At 41.5% G+C, this 24,166-nt stretch overlaps 1 long non-coding RNA gene across 1 annotated transcript; it reads left to right on the forward strand.

The window, feature by feature from the left end:
• Nucleotides 1-248: 248 nt before the first annotated feature.
• On the forward strand, nucleotides 249-17,376 carry LOC140710428 (uncharacterized). Its single transcript, XR_012091441.1, has 3 exons — nucleotides 249-902; nucleotides 7,222-7,313; nucleotides 17,237-17,376. It is a non-coding gene; the product is annotated as an uncharacterized lncRNA (long non-coding RNA).
• Nucleotides 17,377-24,166: the final 6,790 nt, after the last annotated feature.

The following is a 24,166-nucleotide window of genomic DNA, read 5'->3' on the forward strand; positions in this document are numbered from 1 at the left end:
GAGCGGACAGTTTCCGGAAATCCTGCGCCCGCTGGGGTCGCGATCCCTGGAGAAGGCGGTCACCCTCTGCAAGGTGCAAAGCCACATTGTCTCTGGAATTGGTCCATCCGCGCCCCCGGCCGGGAGTCCGTTTGGGGAGAGCCACCCGGCAGTCCCTGGGTCCTTCTCCCACCCCTCCCGCCCAGCGAGGGCTGCAGCAGGTGCAGCCGCTGAGGCCGCCCTATAACCAGGGGAGCCCAGGGGCTGTGGGCTGTGGCCGGCGCTGGAGGATCGCACAGTCCCTGCTCGGGGTCCTCACTCCGCCGCTCGCTGCAAAACTCCAGGCGGGTCAGCCGATTTCTCCGAGGCGCTCTCTCCTCCGCAACAGGTGGGTGAGAACGGATCGGAGGGTGCGGGATGGCGGTTAACGTATCCGCCAACACAGGGAAAACTAAGAGTTCACGTAGCAAAGCGCTTAGCGCAGGGTGGGACTCGTGGCCGGCGCTCTCCTCCGGTGGGGTGGAGGGCTAAGAGGAACACCGGGCGACCCCCTCAAAGGGATCAGGGAGCCGAGGGTTGGGGTCTGAGACCCTTGGCCGGCGCCGGGTGTCAGCGCATGCGCAGTAAGTCCTCGGTGAGTGGACCCGGCGCCTCCTCTCTCTTCTCTCCATCATTTCCCCAGACTCTCCTGCCCTTTTTTGATCAGCGTCCTGGAGCAGAAAGCAGACAGCGGAGACAGAACTTGGCGCAGAGTCTGCGTCTGGCGCTGGGGAGCGGGTGCTGAGCCGGGAACACTTGCCCGGAGGCTGCACCAACAGCCGGTGTGGACGCAGAGCGGGCGGGAGCGGCGGAGAGGCTGCGCCCCGCGGTCCAGCCTGGCTCCAGCCCGGAGGAGCCGGCTCTTCAAGGCGACACCCCTGACCGTGAGTAATGCCGAAGTCGCCCTGAACAGGTCCTGCCCCTGCCTGGGGAAGCAGCTCCCCCCGCAGCAGCCCCGCGCCCCTTCCTCCCTGGCGTCCGGGCTCCGGCTGCAGAGACCTGTGTGCGGACACCCGGCCGGAGCCAGCAGATCCTGCTCCCACCTCCCCTCCTTCTGTCACTCCACCTGCCAGCAGAGCGGCTGTGTCCCTCCCGTGTGTTGTCATTCATGAACAGGACGCAGGCTGACTTTCCTTTCTTAGTATAGAACTCAATGGTCTGTATGCGATGGTGAATGTCACCCCCAGATACGTTGTTCCCATTCTCTCTGTCTTCACTGGCAAACCATACATATAGAAGTCTGATGTTATCTCCGTTTTACGGACGGGAAAACTGAGTCATGGGGACAGGCTGCAGATTTGAAGAAAGGCTCAGGACAACCAGGTCTCTCTCCTCTGCTCTAGGTTTGATTTGGTCAATTGACCTTTAAATATGAGCCCTTGGCCACCCGCTCTCCATCTCTTTAGTGCGTGAGCCAGGGAGTAAGCTGTAGTCAAAAATCCTCTTCCCTAGCCCTGGCAACACAGAGAGACACTCATCTCTACAAAAAAAAAAAAAAAAAAAAAATTAGCCAGGCAAGGTGGTACACCTGTGGTGCAAGCTATTCATACTTGGGAGGCTGAGGTGGAAGGAGTCCTTCAGCCCAGGGTTCAGGTGTTCAGGGCTGCCATGTACCATGAGCACACCACTGTACTCCAGCTTGGACAACAGAACAAACAAAAACAAACTCCTTCCCTGTCCTGAGTTGCTCACAGCCGTGGTCCTTAGAACATTAACTGGATAATGTTGAGGGTGTGTCTCGAGAGCCTTTGTCATTGGTGAGACACCCCCACAGAAGCTGGGGTATTTTGCGGGGTATTTTTGTAAGAGAGTTCTGCAAAGTTGGTTATCCTGACTAGAAAAAAAGAAAAACCTGTGTTTTTCAACATCCATTTCTTAGCTGCCAAGGCTATGAAACTGTTTAGGTTTTATTGCTAGTTGGTTAGAGTGCCCTCCTGTGTCTCCATATTAAAATATCATGCAAGAACTTTCAAAGGACGTCATGAAATTATGACTGTGGCACTTTGGGAGACCAAGGCGGGAGGACCACCTGAGGTCGGGTGTCTGAGACCAGCCTGACCAACATGAAAAAACCCCGTCTCTACTTAAAATACAAAATTAGCCAGGTGTGGTGGCACATGCTTGTAATCCCAGCTATTCAGGAGACTGAGGCAGGAGAATCGCTTGAACCTGGGAGGCGGAGGTTGCAGTGAGCTGACATCATGCCATTGCACTCCAGCCTGGGCAACAAGAGCAAAACTTAGTCTCAAAAAAAAAAAAAAAAAAAAAAAAAAGAAAGAAAAGAAAAAGAAATTATAATTGTAGTGTTAGAATGTATGACATCAACTGTTCTGCTTCATACTTCCCAGAAGAACAAGGAGCTCTGAAAAGCCTCCCGCATGAGGGAGTTGCAGCTGAGGAGTCTCAGTGGAAACTTCTGCTGCCTTGCAGTCAAAATTTCAGGGTCTCAGGCAGCACAAGGAAAGGGTTCTAGTCATTCTTATTTGGCAGCCCAGCATCTAGAGAACCTTCCTATGTTAAAGGAATAAATCTTCTGCTTATGATAAGAGGCCACTTTCCATTAAAAATAGCTCAAAAGCAATTGCTCACCTTCCCAGCCTCCCTTGCAGCTAGAGTCCCTGATTCAAACTCAATCATTTTGAGCTCTGAATTGGAAGCTAATGAGACTGGAAGCACATACCCACTCCACTCTGCCAATGGGCAGCCAGCTCTGGTTCTCTGAGGCAGCAGTGGAGTCACCCCCAGACTAGTCTGCAGTGGGAGTTGGGACATTGCTATCTGCCTGAGCATATCCTCCAAGCCTGGTTCTTCTGCCCTGCAGAGATTCTGTTACCCAATATTCTCTTAATGAGGTCCTCTTTTACACACATTATCCAGAGACTGTTTATATTCTTGCAACTCAGAAAAGGACTGAATTGCCAGATGCTTATTGCGCAGCTACTAGGGAGGAAACACTGGCCTAGAGACCATCCCTGTGCTCTCACAGACACAGTGCAGAAAGTCCTAAGTACCAGAAAGCTGGCTGGTAAGTAGGAGTTCCCAGATATCCAGACCAATGCTGTGCAACAGAAATATATAATACGAACTGCACTTCGTGGTCAGCTTGGGCTGCCAGAACAAAATACCATAGACTTAGTGGCTTAAAACAACAGAAATTTATTTTCTCATAGTTCTGGAGGCTAGAAGTTCAACATCAGGGTGTCAACGTAGTGGGTTTCTGGTGAGGGCCCTCTTTCTGACTTCTAGATGGCTGCCTTCCCACTGTGTCCTCACATGGCAGAGAGAGAAAGAGAGAGAAAACGCTGATGTCTCTTCCAATAACAACTCTAATCTCATCATGCTGCCTCGTCTCATAACCTCATCTAAACCTAATGATCTCCCACAGGCCCCATCTCCAAATACCATCATAGGGAGTTAGGGCTTCAACATAGGAATTTGAGGGGGTCACAATTCAGTCCACAGCAGCACGTATATAATTCTGTGTTTTCTAATAGCCCTATCATAAATGTAAAAAGAAATATATGAAATTAAAATTAAGTGGCTGAGTGTGGTGTCTCACGCCTGTACTGTAATCCTGGTATCTTTGGAGGCCAAAGAGGGAGGATGGCTTGAGGCCAGGGGTTTGAGACCAGCCTGGACAACATAAGGAGACCTCATCTCTACCCAAATAAATAAGTAACAACATTTTTTTAAATGAAATAATTATTAATAATATATTTTACTTAACATATCCAAAATATTTCAACATGTTTCCAAGATAAAAAATGATGGAGATATTTTACATTCTTGTTTTGAATTCCAGTGTGTATTTTACACTTATAGCTCATATCAGTTTGGACTAGCCATATTCTAGTGCTCAATAGCCACACGTAGCTGCTCGCTACCATATCGGACAGCATAGATCTACAGTGTTACAACTAAAACAAACCTTAGAGATCACTTAGTACAACCATCTCACTTTACAGATAATGATCCCGAGACCCAGCCAGATTAACTGACTCACTCAAGATCACACAAAAGGCAGAGATGGAACACAAACTTGAACTTGAATTACTAATTCCCGTTTTTTTGTTTTGCTTTGTTTTGTTTTTTAGAGACAGTGTCTCACTCTGTCACCCAGACTGGAGTGCAGTGACACAGTCACGGCTAACTGCAGCCTCAAATTCCTAAGCTCGAGTGATCTTCCCACCTCAGCCTCCCAAGTTGCTAGACTACTAGTGCGCACCACCATGCCCAGCTATTTATTTTCTTTTATGTTTTTGCAGAGACAGGCTCTCGCTATGTTGCCTAGGCTGGTCTCAAACTCCTGAGCTCAAGCAATCCTCCTGACTGGGCCTCCCAAAGTGCTGGGATTATAGGCGTCAGCCTTGGCTCCCCACCTCTAATTCCAAGATCGGTGCTTTCCCCATGGCCTCTCCCCACTCAAAGACAGAAGAGATGATGAAGGATTGAGAGGACCAGACTTAGTGGAAGACCTGAAATAAAGAATACCATTGCCTCAAAAAAAAAAAAAAAATACATACATGACCCCTTCATATACTTACTAAACACCTACCATATTCCTGGCATTGTGCTAGATGCTGTAGGAAACTGAAAAAGAAATGAGACATAGAAATGAATGCACAGCTTACTCACACTCTGGATTCCAAGTGCAGAGAAGAGAAAAAGTACAAGTGAAGCAAACTGATACGACAGACCATTGGCTGAAGGTAAGACTTGGGAAGACCGTAAAGGATGAAAAGCCTTTACTTTTTGGCTCTTGGTTAGCACTTGGGTCCTCCTGAGTTATTTGCCGCCTACACAGTTTAGAAAGGGAGATCCAGGCTTCCACCAAGGGAGCAGCCTCCCTGTGCTTACCTGGTCTTAGTTCTGGAAAACATGTAGCCTGGCTCATGTTTCATAAGGTCTCCTTATGTTGTCCAGGCTGGTCTCAAACCCCTGGCCTCAAGCCATCCTCCCTCTTTGGCCTCCAAAGATACCAGGATTACAGTACAGGCGTGAGACACCACACTCAGCCACTTAATTTTAATTTCATATATTTCTTTTTACATTTATGATAGGGCTATTAGAAAACACAGAATTATATACGTGCTCAATAAGTTAAGAGGCCTGAAACCTCCAACTGCTTAAAGGTTTTTGGGGGTTTTTTTCTTTTTCTTTCTTTTTTTTTTTCTTTTTTTTTTTTTTTTTTTTGAGACAGCATCTCGTTCTGTCGGCCAGGCTGGAGTGCAGTGGCTTGATCATAGTTCACTGCAGCCTTGAACTTCTGAGCTCAAGCACTGCTTCCGCCTCAGCTTCCCAAGTAACTGGAACCACAGGTGCATACTGCCACGCCCAGCTAATTTGTTTTGTTTTGTGTTATACAGCGACAGAGTCTCACTATGTTGTCCATGCTGGTCTCAAACTCCTGGCCTCAAGCCATCCTCCTGCCTCAGCCTCCCCAGTAACTGAGACTACAAGTGTGAGCCACAGTTCCCGACTCTTGCTGAAGTTTATATTAGCAGCAGGACTTCCTCTCAGTGTAGTCAATGGAACAGCATTTCCCAATGTGTGGCCCTAGGACATTGTTAGGTGTTACATGGAATAAAAATGGGAACACTGAGTTAAACAAGCCAGAACAGGCTTTTTCACTGCAGAGCTTCTCAGCACTTTTAATATGTTTTATGCCATCAGTGGCTCAGCTTCAAGATCAGGATCCTTAACATGCCTACACCGCCTTCCACGGACTGGCCCAGGAGAATGGCAGCACCTCACCTCACACCCTCGTCCCTCTGCCTTCCTGCCACATTGGCCCTGCTGCCACTTCCTCTAGATCCATGTCATCGAGGGCAGCATCCACAGGCCACTTGTGGCTACTGAGCACTTGAGACATGGCTACTCTACACTGAGATGTGCTGGATGCAGAAAATACCCACCAGATTTTGAGGACTTAAGACTAAAAAAAGAATGTAAATTCTTACACTAATAATTTTTACATTGAATGCCTATTGGAATAACACTAGTTTGGACAGACTGAGTTAGGTAAAATATATTATTAAAATAATTTTCACCGCTTCTTTTTACTTTTTATAATGTGGTTGCTGGGGAAATTGTAATTCGATTATGTGGATCACAGTGTATTTTTATTGAACATCCTAAAACCTCAAGATCTGGCTGTTGACTTACTTAATGCTAACTCTGCAAGCCTCAGATACCTATTTGCATTCTTTCCTCAAAGACACTTTCCCTGACCCCTTGCCGAGGTTTCCTACAGCATGTTCCTTTCTTTTGTAGAACTTAGCTTGGTTTGTAATTATACAGTATTTGTTTGGCTATTTGACTAATGTCCATCTCCCCATTAGGGTAAAAGATCCATGAAAGCAGCAATTGGGTTTGCTCTCCTTTATTACCATTCTCCCAGAGCCCAGAGTAAAGCCTGGCACATAGAAAGGGCTTCTTACAGGATTACGTAAGTGAAGTGTGTTGTGAATCTCCAAGAAAGGGACAGAGTTTTCAGCTTTTAGTAAATTGATCTGACCACAGCACCCTCGCCCCAGAAAGTGTTTAATGAGTGTTAAACAAAACGTTCCCTGGGAAGGACCCCAACTTCTATATTTGAGTCCTTGTGGACAAACCATAACCTAACTTAAGTGGGAGATGAGATTGAAAACCTAATTTAGGAGTATGTGTCTGTAACAATAGCTGAGTCTTGTCCACACTCAGCAGCCACAGTTCAGCCACTCAGAGACTGCTGAGTGTTCAAACTGTGTTCAAATAAGGCAAATGTCAACCTGTAACTAATCCAGTTGTTTCTGTACCTCACTTCCGATTTCTGTAGGTCACTTTCCTTTTTTTGCCTGTAAATTTGTTCTGACCACAAGGCATCCCTAGAGGCTCTCTGAATCTGCTGTGATTCTGAGGGCTGCCCAATTCGCGAATCGTGCCTTGTTCAATTAAACTCCTTTAAATTTAATTTGGCTGAAGTTTTTCTTTTAACGTGAGGGATCAGAATTCTCCAGGAACACAGTCTGGGAAGCATCAGGTGAGAGGCTACAGAAGAAGGTGATTGAGCCTAAATTGAAATTTCCCCTTGCAGTGTGACCTGAGCTCTCCTGAATGATTAAGGTAGCTTCTGATAGGTGTATTTTGGTTTCTTTCTTTTTTTTCTGTTTGACAGGGTTTCACTCTGCCACACTCGCCTTTTTTTTTTTTTTCCTTTTGTAGAGAGATGGTTTCATCACGTTGCCAAGGCTGGTCTCGAACTCCTGACCTCAAGGGATTTGCTCACCTCGGCTCCTCAGAGTGCTGAATTACAGGTATGAGCCATTATGCCTTGCGTGGTTTCTTTACTTTTTATGTTTCCCCACCATTGCAAATCATGAGCTCCAATTTCTTGAAGTCTTCCAAAACATCTAGGGGAAGCTGAATAATTTATTTTTGTGCAACTTCATGCATGCTGTTCATGCATCGTTTTGTGTGTGTGTGTGTTTTTTTTTTTTTTTTTTTTTTTTTTTTTTTTTTTTTTTTTTGAGACAGAGTCTCGCTCTGTCGCCCAGGCTGCAGTGCAGTGGTCGGATCTCAGCTCACTGCAAGCTCCGCCTCCCGGGTTCCCGCCATTCTCCTGCCTCAGCCTCCTGAGTAGCTGGGACTACAGGCGCCCGCCACCGCGCCCGGCTAGTTTTTTGTATTTTTAGTAGAGATGGGGTTTCACCGTGGTCTCGATCTCCTGACCTTGTGATCCGCCCGCCTCGGCCTCCCAAAGTGCTGGGATTACAGGTGTGAGCCACCGCGCCCGGCCCGTTTTGTGTGTTTTTTCCCTGCATTTATATAGACAAGAAGCAGGTGAAAAATTAGGTTTAACGAGCGTTCGGGGCAGTTCAAAAGGATTTACTTGAGAACCCCACTGGGCCTGGCACATTTCATTTGGGAGAGGTTGTGCCCGGTAATTGGCCACGTTATGAGAGGCTCAGGGAATGGCTGTCAAGCTCCACTCACCCCACCCTTCCCACTCTTATAAAAAACAAAAACATACCAGAGTGGTTCAGCTCAGAGTGTGTTTGTTTGTTTGTTTAGAGATGGAGTCTCCCTCTATTGCTTCTGTCACCCACATGATCTCAGCTCACTGTAACCTCTGCCTCCCAGGTTCAAGCAATTCTCTCACCTCAGTCTCCCAAGTAGCTGGCATTACAGGTGTGTGCCGCCACACCTGCCTAATTTTTGTATTTTTAGTAGAGACAGAGTTTCACCATGTTGACCAGGCTAGTCTTGATCTCCTGACCTCAGGTGATCCTCCCGCCGCGGCCTCCCAAAATGCTGGGATTACAGGCATGTGCCACCATACCTGCCTAATTTTTGTATTTTTAGTAGAGACAGAGTTTCACCATGTTGACCAGGCTAGTCTTGATCTCCTGACCTCAGGTGATCCTCCCGCCACGGCCTCCCAAAATGCTGGGATTACAGGCTTAAGTCACCGCATCCAGCCGAGAGTGTTATTTCATTTACCAGATTAATAATCATCTCCTACTTGTCCTGTACACAAAATCTAAATGACCACTGATGAGATCAGCCAAGAACTTCATGACTCTGAGCAGGCCTAGAGGTCAGCAGCTCCTGTTGACAGCTGATGTGATGCCTCGGTTCTTGTCTTCTTGGCTTAAAATAATCTAACCAGGAAACACACAGCAAAGGAGGTGTAGCATAGAGTAATGTACTGCAAAAGAAAAATATTATTTTGAGAGTTAGGTGCAGGATAGACAGTTGATATGGTTTGGCTCTGTGTCTCCATCCAAATCTCACCTTGAGTTGTAATCCCCATAATCCCCACGTGTCAAGGGCAGGACCAGGTGGAGGTAATTGAATCCTAGGGGCGGTTTCCCCCATGCTGTTCTCATTATAGTGAGTGAGTTCTCACGAGATCTGATCGTTTCATAAGTGTCTGGCATTTCTTCTGCTGCCCCTCACTCTCTCTCCTGCCCTCCTGTGAAGAGGTGCCTTCTACCATGATGGTCAGTTTTCTGAGGCCTCCCCAGCCGTGCGGAACTGTGAGTCAGTTAAGTCTCTTTTCTTTATAAATTACCCAGTCTCGGGTATTTCTTCATAGCAGCTAGAATGGACTGATACAACAGTAGACCCTGAGAGTGTTCAGAGCAGGCTGCGTGTAAGGATGAGACAGCAAAGCCTGGCACTAGGGGACCCCCTTTCGGGAAGTCTCACATGATTATTCATAAGAAGGTGGGAAGAGGTGTTGCTAGTAAGCATGTTCTGGGGGTCTTCCGGGTCCACATGTGCAGTAGCCACACATGTTTGTTCATAGGTCACGTGTCTCATTAGCATCTTAAATCTCCAAGGGCTGTGTCTTTTACTATTACAATGAGCAAAGGGTCAGTCTGAAGACAGGGAAAATGAAAATGTACGTGCTCTCTAGAGGGGAAGGTCGCTACCGAAGGTAGCTTTGCTTGAATGAGCTCAGTTACAAAGCGAATGCGGAGGCTTGTTGTGTTGACTGTACGGTCATCGTGCTTGCTGCCCCAAAGAACATGGCCGCTTCCTTGACTACCTGTCCTGCCTCGCTCCCAGGGTCAGAACTGTAGCCAGCACTGTCCTGATGAAACACAGCTGGGCACACCATGCAGCCACCTGCTCTCTCCCGTCACTTCACAGACTGAAGAGGGCAGGGCACATGCAGACTGGAGGCCTAGGTCAGCAAGTGAAGGTCAAGTTTAAATGCTTTGGGCATCTCCAAAGTTCTGTGGGGGGAAAAAACAAAACAAAACAAAAACCTGATCCAAAATGGTCCATTTTCTAGCAAAATATGTGATAAAGAACTGATCCTAGAAGATCTAGAATAAATGGACCAATAAACACAGGAAAAAAATTAATAAAAATGACTGTTCCTGTCCCATCCAACCTCCCACCCCAAAATGTCAAGGGCATGTGGTTCCCAGGTCAATTTCCTTAAACCACCCAACTCTTGGTTAAATCCAATGTTTCACCTATTCTTGTACCTACACCACCACAGCAGAACAAACTAGAAAAAAATACTGCTAAATTCAATTAATGACCACGAACCTCAGCAAGTCTTTTTTTGTTTGTTTGTTTTTTTAGAGAGAGTCTCGCTCTGTCACCCAGCCTGGAGTGCAGTGGCCCGACCTCCGCCTTCCGGCTTCCCGCCATTCTCCTGCCTCAGCCTCCCGAGTAGCTGGGACTACAGGGGCCGCCACCATGCCCGGCTAATTTTCTGTATTTTTAGTAGAGATGGGGTTTCACCCTGTTACCCAGGATGGTCTCCATCTCCTGACCTCATGATCCACCTGCCTTGGCCTCTCAAAGTGCTGGGATTACAGGTATGAGCCACCACGCCCGTCCTCCCCACCCCCCCCCCTTTTTTTTTTTTTTTTTTTTTTTTTAAATGGAGTGTTGCTCTGCTGCCCAGGCTGGAGTGCAGTGGCCTGATCTCAGCTCATTGTAAGCTCCGCCTCCTAGTTTCACGCCATTGTTCTCCTGCCTCAGCCTCCGGAGTAGCTGGGACTACAGGCGCCGGCCACCAAGACCGGCTAATTTTTTGTATTTTTAGTAGAGACGGGGTTTCACCGTATTAGCCAGGATGGTCTCGATCTCATGACCTTATGATCCGCCCGCCTCGGCCTCCCAAAGTGCTGGGATTACAGGCAAGAGCCACTGCGCCCGGCCCTCAACAGGTCTTTTAATTCCGCCTAGCAATAAAATTCTATTTCCCTGGACCATGTACCCCATCTACTCCTCCCCTCTCACTTCTTTCACATCTTCTTTCTCCTCCAACCTCCATCATCTCTCCCATCCTCACCCTCAGCTGCTGACCTGACTTCATATTGCATTAGAAAAATAAAAACAACCAGAAGGGAACATCCATGAGCCCCTCCTCTATCACACTCATCCACCTATTTGTACCTGTACCATGTCCTCAGCGTCCCTTCCTGTTCAGACGGTTTCTATCTAAACTCACACCCCTTCCATTTACACACCAGATTCTGTCCCCTCTCACTTACGTAAAGACACCACTCCAACTCTCTTTTCCTCTCTACTGGATCATTCCCATCAGCCTACAAGTCAGTTATAATTTCTCCCTCTTAAAAAATGCAATTAACTCCACTTCCCTCTCTAGACTCACCCTATGCCCTGCCGCCCTTTCCAGTAAAATTCTTTTAAAGAGTCCTCTCTGCTCCCTGGTTCCAATTCTTCCCTATTTGCCTCCTTTTAGTCTCCAGTCAGCTTTGCCCCCCACCCCAGCTGCTCTCAAAGTCGCCCGTGGCCTCCACCGAGCCACAACTCTCTGCTCTCACCCCCCGCTCAGGAACCGCTCCCTCCTCCATGAAGCCCCTTCTGGTTTCCCTCCTCTCTCCCTGGTCCCTCATCTCAGTCTCCTCTGTTCATTCCTTGTTGCTGGAAAGCCTGGGGTTCAGTCCATAGACCTCTTCGTTTTTGTTTACCTAAAACCACTGATTTGATCATCTCATCTACTCGTGTTTTCAAAGTCATCTGTATGTCGTTCTGAGATTTTTTTTTTTTTTTTTTTTTTTTTTTGAGACAGAGTCTCACTCTGTCGCCCAGGCTGGAGTGCAGGGGTGCGATCTCGGCTCACTGCAATCTCCGCCTCCCGGGTTTACACCATTCTCCTGCTTCCGCCTCCCGAGTATCTGGGACTGCAGGCGCCGCCACCATGCTCGGCTAATTTATATATATGTATTTTTTTAGTAGAGACGGGGTTTCACCGTGTTAGCCAGGATGGGTCTTGATCTCCTGACCTCGTGATCCGCCCGCCTCGGCCTCTCAAAGTGCTGGGATTACGGGCGTGAGCCACCGCGCCCGGCCCGTTCTCAGATCTTATCTCCAGGCTGAACCTCCTCCCTGAACCCCACACTTGGGAATCCCCTTACATACATGAAAAACATCTCAAATGCATCATGTCCAAAACTGAAGCACTGATCATCCCCAGAAATCTACTCCGGCCTCCATCTTCCCAATCTCAGTAAATGGCAAACAAATCCTTCCAGTCTCCAGCCAAACTGGAGTCAGATTTGACTTCCCACATTGTTTTCTTTTTTCTTTCTTTCTTTTTTAAATTTTATTTATTTATTTTTTATTTATTTATTTATTTATTTTGAGACAGAGTCTCGCTCTGTCGCCCAGGCTGGAGGGCAGTGGCGCGATCTGGGCTCACTGCAAGCTCCGCCTCCCGGGTTCACCCCATTCTCCTGCCTCAGCCTCCCGCGTAGCTGGGACTACAGGTGCCGCCACCATGCCCACTAATTTTTTGTATTTTTAGTAGAGACGGGGTGTCACCGTATTAGCCAGGATGGTCTCCATCTCCTGACCTCGTGATCCGGCCTCCCAAAGTTCTGGGATTACGGGCGTGAGCCACTGCGCCCGGCCACCTCATTTCCTCTTTTACTATTTATCATCTCTCCATCTTCCTGGGTGCCTGAGCATAGGGCATTCCTAATAACAGAGTGATTCAATGTCAGTGGAAGATGGGCACAGAGATTATTGGATAGGCAACTGATAATCCTTATGACAGTGTGCTGCTTTTCAAAATCTTGACTTGGAATCTGAGGTCTCTGGATCATGTGTATTCCTACCTCATCTGGATATTGTTTTTCTGAAGAGAAGGAGCACAGAAACTGCAAAGCAGCCAACATAGCTTTATCTTGGAGTTCATCTTCTTCTTGCAGGACTTTGCTAAAAGTAGCAATAAGAGCCACTTATTCCTGCATGTAATGTTTTAAACATTTTCTGCTATTTTCTTTAGTTTTACAGTCTCATTAGGCATGTAGTTCATTTTAAATATACATCAAATGATGGTTTAATCAAATGGTATTATTTCTTAATGCCAGCTCTGTGTTGTACCATATGAAACTTATCCAACTACTTTCTGACTACCTTGTTCAGCCACATTTTAGTTTGCATTACTATCAACACCTCACTTGTAAATTATGCCTCTTTCAAGAATTGTGTTTCGTAAACACATAAAAATGTGTAACTTTAAAACATATCTGGAGGAAGACAGTTCATGGCCGCTTCTGGTGGCTTCATACTCATTAAACAAATGATGATTGTCTTCCATTCTCAGGATATCAGAAATAGAAGACTGCTGGTTGGACTTCAGCCTACTCTTCCTCATTCTAAAGAAGTCAACAGAAGAATGGTTGACTTTTATCTCTTGATTTATTGCTTACAGACAATGACTCATGCCTGTTCTCATTGGCCAAATCTCCTGCAAGAGTGGCTATGACAATTAGTTTTTAGCTGGAAATATCGGCAAACTTCAGTAATACAAGGATCGTTCAAAAATTAGGAAGGGGAGACAACATACTGAAAATACAACATGCTCCCATCATATACCCATGTGTACTCACACACTGTGCTTCATCTTCTGCTATTATGAATGAATGTTTAGGCTTCTATATTATGCTAAGACTTCCCCTTTTATACTATATCCCATACCCACATTCACAGTCGGTCTACTCATGGATATAGCTCCTTTGATTCTGTCCTCTTTTGGCTAATTCAGGTCTGCTTCTCTGCTAGGTTATATAAATCAGCTTAAAAATATACTACCATTATGGTACAACTCCTGCATCAAAACATGTTTATTACATAAATATCCTCTATCAGCTCATGTTTCATTTCTTTTTTATTTTGAGATGTCTAATGAGTTGGGCATTAGACATGTGGCTATTTATATTTAAATTAATTAAAGTAAATATAATTAAATATTCATTTTCTCAGTTGCACATTTTAAGTGTTCAGTAGCCACTAGTGACTATCATACTGGATAGTGAAGATTATATAATATTTTCATTTTGTAGAAAAATCAATTATATGACTATATATAATGAAAATATGCAAGTTTCTTAACACCTGAAGATAATTAAATAGTACATATCGAGATGTGGGAGACACAACGAATGTTCTCTGCAAAGGAAAAATTATAGCCTTAAATGCATAAATTAGAAAAGAAGAAAGTTGAACTCTAATGAGCTTAGAAAATCAGCAAAAGAATAAACCCAATGATTGTAGAGTATATAATAAGAAAATAAATTCATAAAATGAAAACTAGGCCAACAAAGAGGATCACCAAAGCCAAAAATTGTTTTTCTAAAATTAGTGATAACATTTATCAACCTCTTCAGACTTATCAAGGAACAATAAATGTTACCCAGAAAATAAATATTAAGAATAAAAATGGGTTTAATGGCATACTTAATGATTAGAAAGAAAATGAGGGCACACTATTAATTACTTTGAGTAAATTTAAAGCATAAGCAGAAATACACAACTATCTAGAAAAATATTACTTACCAGCGTTTAATCAAGAATAAATAACAATCCTGAATAATCATTTAAGTATTCATTGGTGTAGTGGCAAATAAAAAAATCAAGTAGCACTAGATGGTTTTATAGATTAACTCTATAAAATTCTCAGTAAGTAGAGCATTCCAAAACTATAGAAAAGTAGATGACAGAGATGAAGAGTATTCTGCAAATCATTCTGTTAATTCATTAAACTTAATGCTATACCTGACAAGAGTACAAGAATATACAGAACAATAAACAAAGAGGAAAAAATTTAAAATATATTACAATTAGTATTAAATTATGTAGCACATAAAAGTGTATAATATGAACAAATCTAATTTGCCTTAAAAATACCAGGTTGATTAAACAATAGAAATATAATTTTCCACAATAACAGATTAGAGGGAAAATTATATAAACATTTCTATTGATGCATCATATAAGCTTTTAAACATAAACTTAAAACACACTTTTATTTTTATTTTTATTTTTTTTTATTTTTTTGAGACGGAGTCTTGCTTCGTCGCCCAGGCTGGAGTGCAGTGGCGCAATCTCGGCTCACTGCAAGCTCCGCCTCCCGGGTTCATGCCATTCTCCTGCCTCAGCCTCCCGAGTAGCTGGGACTACAGGCGCCCACCACTGCGCCCGGCTAATTTTTTCTATTTTTAGTAGAGACAGGGTTTCACCATGGTCTCGATCTCCTGACCTTGTGATCTGCCCGCCTCGGCCTCCCAAAGTGCTGGGATTACAGGCGTGAGCCACTGCGCCTGGCCAAAAACACACTTTTAAAACATAAACATTCAGTAACTATAAAAACTATTCTTAGCGTACTAAAAATGGAAGGTAAGTCATTTAAATTAACATAGGGTGTCTACAAAAACAACCCTACTTCAATATTCAAGGAGAAATATTTGAATCATTCTCTTTGAAGTCAGAAGTAAAATATGAGTATCTATCATTACCATTTCTGTTCAATATTGAAATGATAGTATGAACCAATGCATTAAGACTAAATCAGTACAAAAACTAAATAACAAAAGATTCTGTAAAAATAATGTAGAAAAAGCATTCATTATCAGCCGGGCGCTGTGGCTCATGCCTGTAATCTCAGCACTTTGGGAGGCCAAGGCGGGTGGATCACAAGGTCAGGAGATTGAGACCATGCTGGCTAACACGGTGAAACCCAGTGTCTACTAAAAATACAAAAAAAAAAAAAAAAAAAAAAAAAAAAAAAGCCGCGCTTGGCGGGTGCCAGTAGTTCCACCTACTCAGCAGGCGGAGGGAGGAGAATAGCCTGAACCTGGGATGCGGAGGTTGCAGTGAGCCGAGATCCTGCCACTGCACTCCAGCCTGGGCCACAGAGCAAGAGTCCGTCTCAAAAAACAAAAAAGAAAAAGAAAAGAAAAAAGAAAAAATTCCTTATCTAGCAAGCCTATTTTACTGCATATTTACGTCTTTGCTCTCACGTGTCTTTCTTCTCCATTTTCTGATTGGTTCTACACAGCAGGCATCTACAATTTTCAGGGTTCCATGAAAGCTGCCTTCCTGGTAGGTGCAGCCAGTGGCAGTGCCTTGCAGAAATTTGGAGTCCAGGAAGGCCAAGAAGCCTGAACATTTCTGTCTTTTGTTCCCTCTGTGGTGAGATGTCCAGCAGAGACTCTATTTCTTTGTGATGCTAAATTCAAAAAGATAGTTTCTTTCTCTGTGAGGCTCCTTATATCCCACTTTCACCAGGTTCTAGCTACTCCTGGAATGCCTTGGTTTCCATGCACAAATACAACTATCTTCTTTCATGATCTTATCCGCAAAATAAAGTGTCAGAGGATTTTGAAAGTGGCAGAGGTTTTTGGATGCTGCTAAAGCCTGGTTGCTTGGCCTTTCCCTGTTTGTTCTTCAGCTTTTCCATCACTTTTGAATCCAATCCCTGGTATTAATGTCACTCTCAGTGAAATAATTACAGTGATTTCTCTTTTCCTGGCCTGACCCTAGTGATACAGATATGATCCAATAAGGAGAAAAGGGAGTTCCTGGGACAGTGATGAACAACTATGCAACAGGCTGAAGGGGAATTAAGGAAGACAATCAATTGATAAAATCCTGAAACTGAAGACTCCATCATGTGAGAAGGGATGGTTTTGAAGTATTTCTTGTGCTCCTAACTCAATCTACGTAACTAAAATATGAAATCTCCACTTCTCACTGATATTAATTTCAGAGAATCTGACAGCAGCCAACTCTTACTTTCATGACATGACCTAGTGCAAATTTTTCTAAAATTGATGATGGTTCTACACAAAGGGTCCAAAGGTTGCCACGTCCTTGGAAGGCAAACTGGTAAAGGAGATACGCTTCCTGAAGAGATTCAGAGTCTTTCCTTTAAACTGGAAAATACGATTTCAGAAGATGCAGCAGAGAGATTTCAAGAGGAAAGTTGCCAGTGGAAAAAAAACAGGGAATTGAGGACATACCGAATAATATGAAAACAATGTCTGTGGGAGGAAATAGGAGACTGGCAACCTCCTGTGTGGCACAGGTGTACTGGAAAGTGGAGTGGGCTTACTACGGTCTTCAAGGTTCTAGGAAACACAGACAGGGTCCTGGGGGATATCAGAACTGTAATTGATTATGGTCTATGTCCTGAATAGGTGTGGTTTCATCTTTGTTTTCACTGACACTTGGTAACTCTTCAGTGAACCAAACACTGGAGTGTCCATGCGAATGCATCTTTATGAATTTTAAGATTTTAGAACGTTAGGGAAATAACCAGGTGTTATGCTTGTTATGGAAAAACACACTTTTGAAAATTGAATTGTATGTGGATATTAATTCACTTGGAAACCGATATCTACTCACTCATTCTACAAATACATATTGACCCCCTGTTGTGCACTTGACACTTCTCTAGGTGCTGGTGATGTGGTAGTGAAACAACACATCAGAAACCCCTGGCTTGATAGAGCTGATTCCTGAGTTTGTAGAAGAAGATGAAAGATTAAACATCAAATAAAAGGTCAGTATTTTTGTAAATGTTTCAATAATAGAGAGATGAAGGTGTCTACATTTATAAGTCCAATACAGAAAGAAGAAATTTCTTAGCAATGATGCACGGATATGTTAATTTTTTATTATCTTATTTAAATACAGTAGATAATGCATCTTGTTTATAACATATTTATTGCATTCAAATTTTGAAAAAAAAATGTGTTTACAAACTTACAGTCAATTTCTCCATCACTCCTACTAAAAGTCATTAAGCGCCTCTTTCCAAAAGGATCAAATTTCTCAAGTTAGCCTTGGTAAATTTCTCACTTATAAAGTTTTAAAAATTAATTTCAATGCAGAAAAATAAGTATAAAAATTGAGGAAAACTATAATCATATAACTAGTACTGAATCTGTCTATCCAAAAATAGAGTAACTTTTATATCTACATGGGAAAAAATATTTTATTTTTTAGTGTTGCATATTTCTTTAAAAAGTCAAATGGAAAGTTTTTATTTTTATTTATCCTGCAAAGTTAACTTAAACATTTGAAGATTCATGAATTTTTACATCTGACATCTGCTCAATTCCGGAACCTGGCTTCAAAATGATGTAGATCTTGCTAAGGGGAATTTTTAATATTAAAGCATACTTCAGTCTTTCAATATTGTAGTAATTAAATTTAGGAAATTTATTATGAGGTACATAATATTCACTCTAATATTTTAAAAATCCAGTTTTAATGTAATTTTCCAACATACTAAAGAAAGGGAAGTTATTAGTTCAAATTAATAAGATTTTTTATATTACTTCATAGTAGAGTGTAGTGAGTAAAACATCCTCCCATTAGGAGGAATTGCTTGACATTCGGGATATTATTAAACATAATTGGAAGGGAGCAAAGAAGAATTAGCAGCTTTTGTAACAAACCAGCAGTCACAGAAATCACTGGAAGAGTATTGCTAATGTAAGGCATCTTGTGTGAATGCTTCAAAGCTGGGGAAAACTCTGTCATGGAAGAGAGGAAGCGATTTTAAATTTACTGATTATTTTGCAAGGTGAAGGGACAGGAGAGTCGTCAGAGCCATATCCTAAATGGGACGCAATATAGAATAATATTATTTTATAGGCCATTTTAATGATAGAATTAAATCACAAAAACAGCACAATCACAAGTGGAGAAAAAAGCCCTCAAATATATAGCTATTAATAGCTAGTTAGAAAAGAAAGGAATTAACAGTGAAGGACATTCTCAGATAATGCTTTTTGCTTATATATATCCAAGAATCTGTAACATCATGCAAATATGTTTATATGTTTGAAACATCACTTTATTTATTACATTATATATTATATTATTATTATGTCAACGTATTTCCTTTACCCATGTCTACTCAGTAAAGAATTACGTGTGAGAGGTCTCGCAGTTTTGCCCACATCCTACAGCCATGTTTGCATCTCTGCATTTCAGGCATATGAGTGTTAATCTAAAATTTACTAAAATCCTTCAGGGATTCTACAACCACTTTTTATACACAGTGTAAACATTTAACATAATTTGGTATTTTAGAAACTACCAACCCTTGACACTCACCATATCATTGAATTAGTATTTTTAAAAAATCCCTTCAGAGATAAAAAGAATTTCTTATGTTTTTACCAGGTTGTTGCAGCCTAGTCAAGCCGCTGTAACAAAATACATCAGCTGGGTGACTGGGTGGCTTATAAACGACAGAAATGTATTTCTCACAGTCCTGGGAGCTGGGAAATCCAAAATGAAGGTGCAGGCAAGTGCGGTGTCTGGTGAGGGCCCGTTTTCTCACAGATAGTGCCTTCTCCCTGTGTCCTCATGAGGTAGAAGGAGCACAGGAGCTTTCTTGGGCTGATTTTGTAAGTGCGCTAATTACATAAGAGGTTCTTTCACCTCCCAAAGACCTCACCACCTAACACCATACCTATACGAGGTTTGGTACCTAATTTATACTCAATATGAAATTTGAGGGAACACAAACATTCAGGCCATAGTATATCAATATCAGTTTTTTTGTATCTTTTCTACTTAATATTCATAAGCAGTATTGAACATCATAATGCCTCTGACTCATTTCTATTTTCTTCTTTCTCAAATCTTCTTTATTGTGACATTTTTTATCATTTGTATTTTATTTTTTACTTCTCTTCAAATAATCCTTTTTTTTTTTTTTTTTTTTTTTTTTTTTTGAGACGGAGTCTCACCCTGTCGCCCAGGCTGGAGTGCGGTGGTGCGATCTCCACTCACTGCAAGCTCCGCCTCCCGGGTTCACGCCATTCTCCTGCCTCAGCCTCATGTGCAGCTGGGACTACAGATGCCCGCCACCATGCCGGGTAATTTTTGTATTTTTAGTAGAGACGGGGTTTCACCGTGTTAGCCAGGATGGTCTCAATCTCCTGACCTCATGATCCGCCCGTCTTGGCCTCCCAAAGTGCTGGGATCACAGGCGTGAGCCACCGTGCCCTGCCAAATAATCCTATTTTCTTATGTAAAAAGTTGGTTGCTCCATTCTCCCCTCGTTAATTTTGTTTGTAACATACTAACCTTACTCAGTGCTGTAAGATAAACACAATTTTCTTAACTGGACCATCAAATAGACTACCTCCTGTAAAGAACTATCAAGCTGTTCATGTAAGGTCTAAAACATCATTCAATTTGAAAAAAAATTAAAAATCGGTATTAAATATATATGCCAAAAAAAAAAGTATAACCTAATATTTGTATGAATTTTGAGTCTAAAATTAAATGCTGGTCAATAATGAATTTTTTTATTGTGAGACTAAAAATATTTAATGAAGGTGTTTCACTGTGATCTGTATTATTTATAATTTGATAGCCCTTACTCTAGTAAAATGCACAGTGGATTAATAGTTCAGAAACCAAGGCATGTTTTCAGTTTCTGCTACTCTTCAGCTATTTCCGTTTGGAAGCCACCTACATCTCCAGGTCTAGTGCTTTTCCAGTGACTTGAGTAGGAAGACAGCCTGGATTATGTCTTGGCACCCTCAAAAGCAATGAGGCAATGACAACTGTCAATGCAAATAGAATATTTATCGGTTTATGGAATCCCTTTGTTATTTGCTTTCAAATTTAGATATCTCACTTGTCCTAGAAATCAATAAAATAATGAATTGCTGCTCTGAAGATTCAGAAATCTGTCTTCTTTCTGACAAGTATAAAACTACTCCTTGTAATCCATTTCATGCTTCACATTCTTTGTTTGCTTTTGAAATAGTTACAAAGCTTTCTACCAAGAAATGTTCTCTTTCATATCCCCTTGAAACAGAGATGCTGAGTAAGTTTTTGAGATGCCCAGGGCTCTAACGGAATGGCAGCTGTTTGATATATTGTAGAGTTGGTTGAGTAACTAAATAAAACTTTTTTTTTTTTACATTTTATTTTACCTAGTATTGTTGCAGAAGTGGGGGGTGGTTATATAAAGAGACTTTTTAATCACTCACATTCTAATGGAAGGAACCCACAGACATTTAAGCAAGCTTGAAAAATCATGGAAGACTCTGTGTAGAAGGCAATGTGTGAGTTATCACAAAGCCAATTAGCATATAATCCATTTAAGTCAGAATGACCATTTCAGGAAGAGAATATAACATGAGCATTGCACAGATGACTCAGGTGAGAACAGCACCAGAAGACATAGAAATAGCTTTGCATGTCAGGGGCATGGGGATAAGTAGGAGATATGAGAGGAGATGGAGGGAACAAATCATTAATGACATTTTATTTCTTGCTACAGAAATAAAATATTATTGATAAAATTCAATAATTTTATCCTGGAGGTTTTAGGTGGAGAAGTGACCCTACCAGGAGTATGTCTGAAAAAGATTCTTGTATCAGCAGCATGAAGAATAGATCTGACAGGGATCTGAAGCAGGATGAACATTTAATAGATGAGAGAGATGCATAGAGCGGCAAAGACAGTGCACATTAGGGAGCCTTCAAAAATGTTTATTGAGTAGAAATGAAGAATTCTGTTGAAACTTTCCTTTCTCACGTCTTATTTTTAGAAAATGTCAATAGTAGCTATTCATTGGGTTGCTTCAGAGTTACTCAGCTGAACCCCAGTAAGGGTGTGAGATAGTCGAAGTCTGTGTGAATGACCCATGTCATCACAGATGCTTCAAAAATGTCGTCACTCACTCATCTACAGATGGTCCTGTTGTTTCGCGTGGTCTTCACAGGTCCTGGGTCTTATGCTGCAGTCTGATGCACAAAATAGTTTTCTGCTTTTTGCAATGAAATTCAATACGCCCCTTAATTATTCCCTTGGTGCTTGGACAAAGGGCATGTCAGGGATTGCACTGACTTTGGTTGTTATGCACACTCCTTGGTTACTAACTCTGTTTAAAGATTTTGTTTAATTTTTTTCTGTGTCATTTTCAGAAAGTGTTGCCTATAAAATAAATCATTTAGAAGTTTCCTCAATAATTTCCAAAGCTAGGATATACCAGAGAAGAAGCTGCTTTCTGCATTGAAAGCTGACTGCAACATTTTAATTTTTAAAACTTTAAAAAATTAAAAATTTTAATTTTTAAAACATTTTCACATTTTTATAAAAGTGTCATCATAACACTGTCATATAAATGAAAAGAAATGTAATTTTTCCCATGTTGGAAATGAATGGTTTAAAAATTGACTTTGGAGAAGTGGGTAAAAGTGCTTAGTTCAAAAGGAAAAAAAAAACCTCACCACTAAATATCACTATTTCAATATCCATAGTACGTCTATTGGTGGTAATGTTTTGTTAGTTTGACTTTGGCAATAAAAAATACCATTACACACATAAAATATTTTATCTTTTATGTTCATATATGTTTCCAATCCTCATATTCTAAAAAGCCTAAAAACAATGACAAGCCCAGTAACACTGACCCCCTTGGCAAGCGGACTGTAGCCTCTCATATGGCATTTTACATGGAAATAAATCAGGGGACCCCATATAAATGATTAAATCTGAATACGTTGCAAAAAATGTGCAGAATTGGTCTGAAACAACTTATTATCCTAAAAAATTAAGGGAGATTTCAAAACCTACATATCAAAGCTTTCCTGGTACAATTGGAAGAGGATTCTATTGTTAGGACGAGGCAATTGTTGTAGCAAAACAAGTGGAAGTTACTGAAAAATTGATTGACATTAATTAGTGATAAAAATGATAATTTTTTTTACTTAATAAAAATTTCTTAATCACATTCAGTGAATACTAGGTAACCAATGCATTCTGTAAAATAAGAAAGGGAAGGACTCTAGCAATCATCCTAATATTCTTATACAACTGCAACTAAATAATTGATGAAATATTTTTTAAATTAAGAATTCTAGCTGATAAAGGAAAAATGGTTAATAGAATTGTAGTATCATCATATTTTAACCACGAATGAAATTGTAGACACAGAAAATTATTTTCAATAGCTGCCTAAATTATTACGAGAAATGCGGCAGGAGATTAGGCTAACACTTGAACCCACTGTCAATATTAGCATTTAATAAAAATGATAGGAAAGTGTATACAGTATTTATGTTATAGGAAATATAAATATTTCACTATAAATCCTATAAAATAATTTAATGTATTTCTTTAATAATAAGAGGAGCAAGGAGTAGCAAGAGGGAGTTTGCTACCTCGGAAAGGAAGATGTCAAATGACATGGGAAGTGAGGTGTGGTATGTCAACCAGCTGACAAAGTTCAAGACTCAAATATGTCATAAGGCTCTAGGTAGCAACAATGGCTCGGAGGCTGTTCCATGAACAGGACATAGACTGAGACTAAGCATACATATTGTGTGTGTATGTGTGCTATGGGTTGTGATGGAGAAGTCTGGAAGTTGAAGATTTCGGCAGCATAGTTACTGAGGGAATAGATGAGCTGTGGAGGCTGCCTACCTGAGATGTGTTAGGCCACATACATCCAAAAGCACAGAGATCTCAATCAAAATTAAAGCAACTTGTCTAAATTGGGGAGAAAAATAAGATTAGTAATTGCCTCCTAACTGTGTATTCCAAGAGCAAAGTTTTGTAATCAGTTTTATACACACACACACACACACACACACACACACACATAGTGGAGATATATGTCTATAGAGCTATCTATCTATATTCAAGTTTGGAGATCTGTATACCCAAGTTCTGACATTATGTAGCAGTATGGTCTTGGATTATTTACTTCATTTCACTGAGGGTATTTCTCAACTGTTTAATGAGAACAAACTGTATATATCACAGTAGAGTTGTGATGATTGAATATTATATAAAAATGAATATTAAAATATATGTCGTATTTTAGGTACTCAGTATTTTCAACAGAGAATAGAAAACTACTTATTTGCTTGAGCTGGGGAAAAATAAGAGGAGGAAGAATAAGGAAAACCACACTCTGAGACATGATAGGGAAGACTTGAAAGAAATAACTTCAGTGTTACAGGAATAAAATTGGAGGCTCTTGGTTTATGGTTATCACTGTCCCACTCTATAACTCGGGGTAACTTTAAACTTATATGATGTTAACAAACAAAACTAGATTTTAAAAAATTACATACCAGAATTTCGTTGTCTCCACTTTGTTCTCATATGAATGTTTCATTTCTACAATAATTCCATTAAGAAAAACTCTCCAAAGAAAGGACAGCTAAGGTTTCCTTATTTAGTATTTTGCTGTATACAGGAATTCAGACAAATAATAATCAGATTTTATCAAAATTCTTGTTCTCATTAAACAGAACACAATTTAACTATATAAGAAACTCACCTTTACAAATGAATGTTTTTCAAATATTAATTGGAATGTCATTTGGAACTTGTGCT

The sequence above is a fragment of the Chlorocebus sabaeus genome, chromosome 26 (genome assembly GCF_047675955.1).
Source record: "Chlorocebus sabaeus isolate Y175 chromosome 26, mChlSab1.0.hap1, whole genome shotgun sequence".
Classification (NCBI taxonomy): domain Eukaryota; kingdom Metazoa; phylum Chordata; class Mammalia; order Primates; family Cercopithecidae; genus Chlorocebus; species Chlorocebus sabaeus.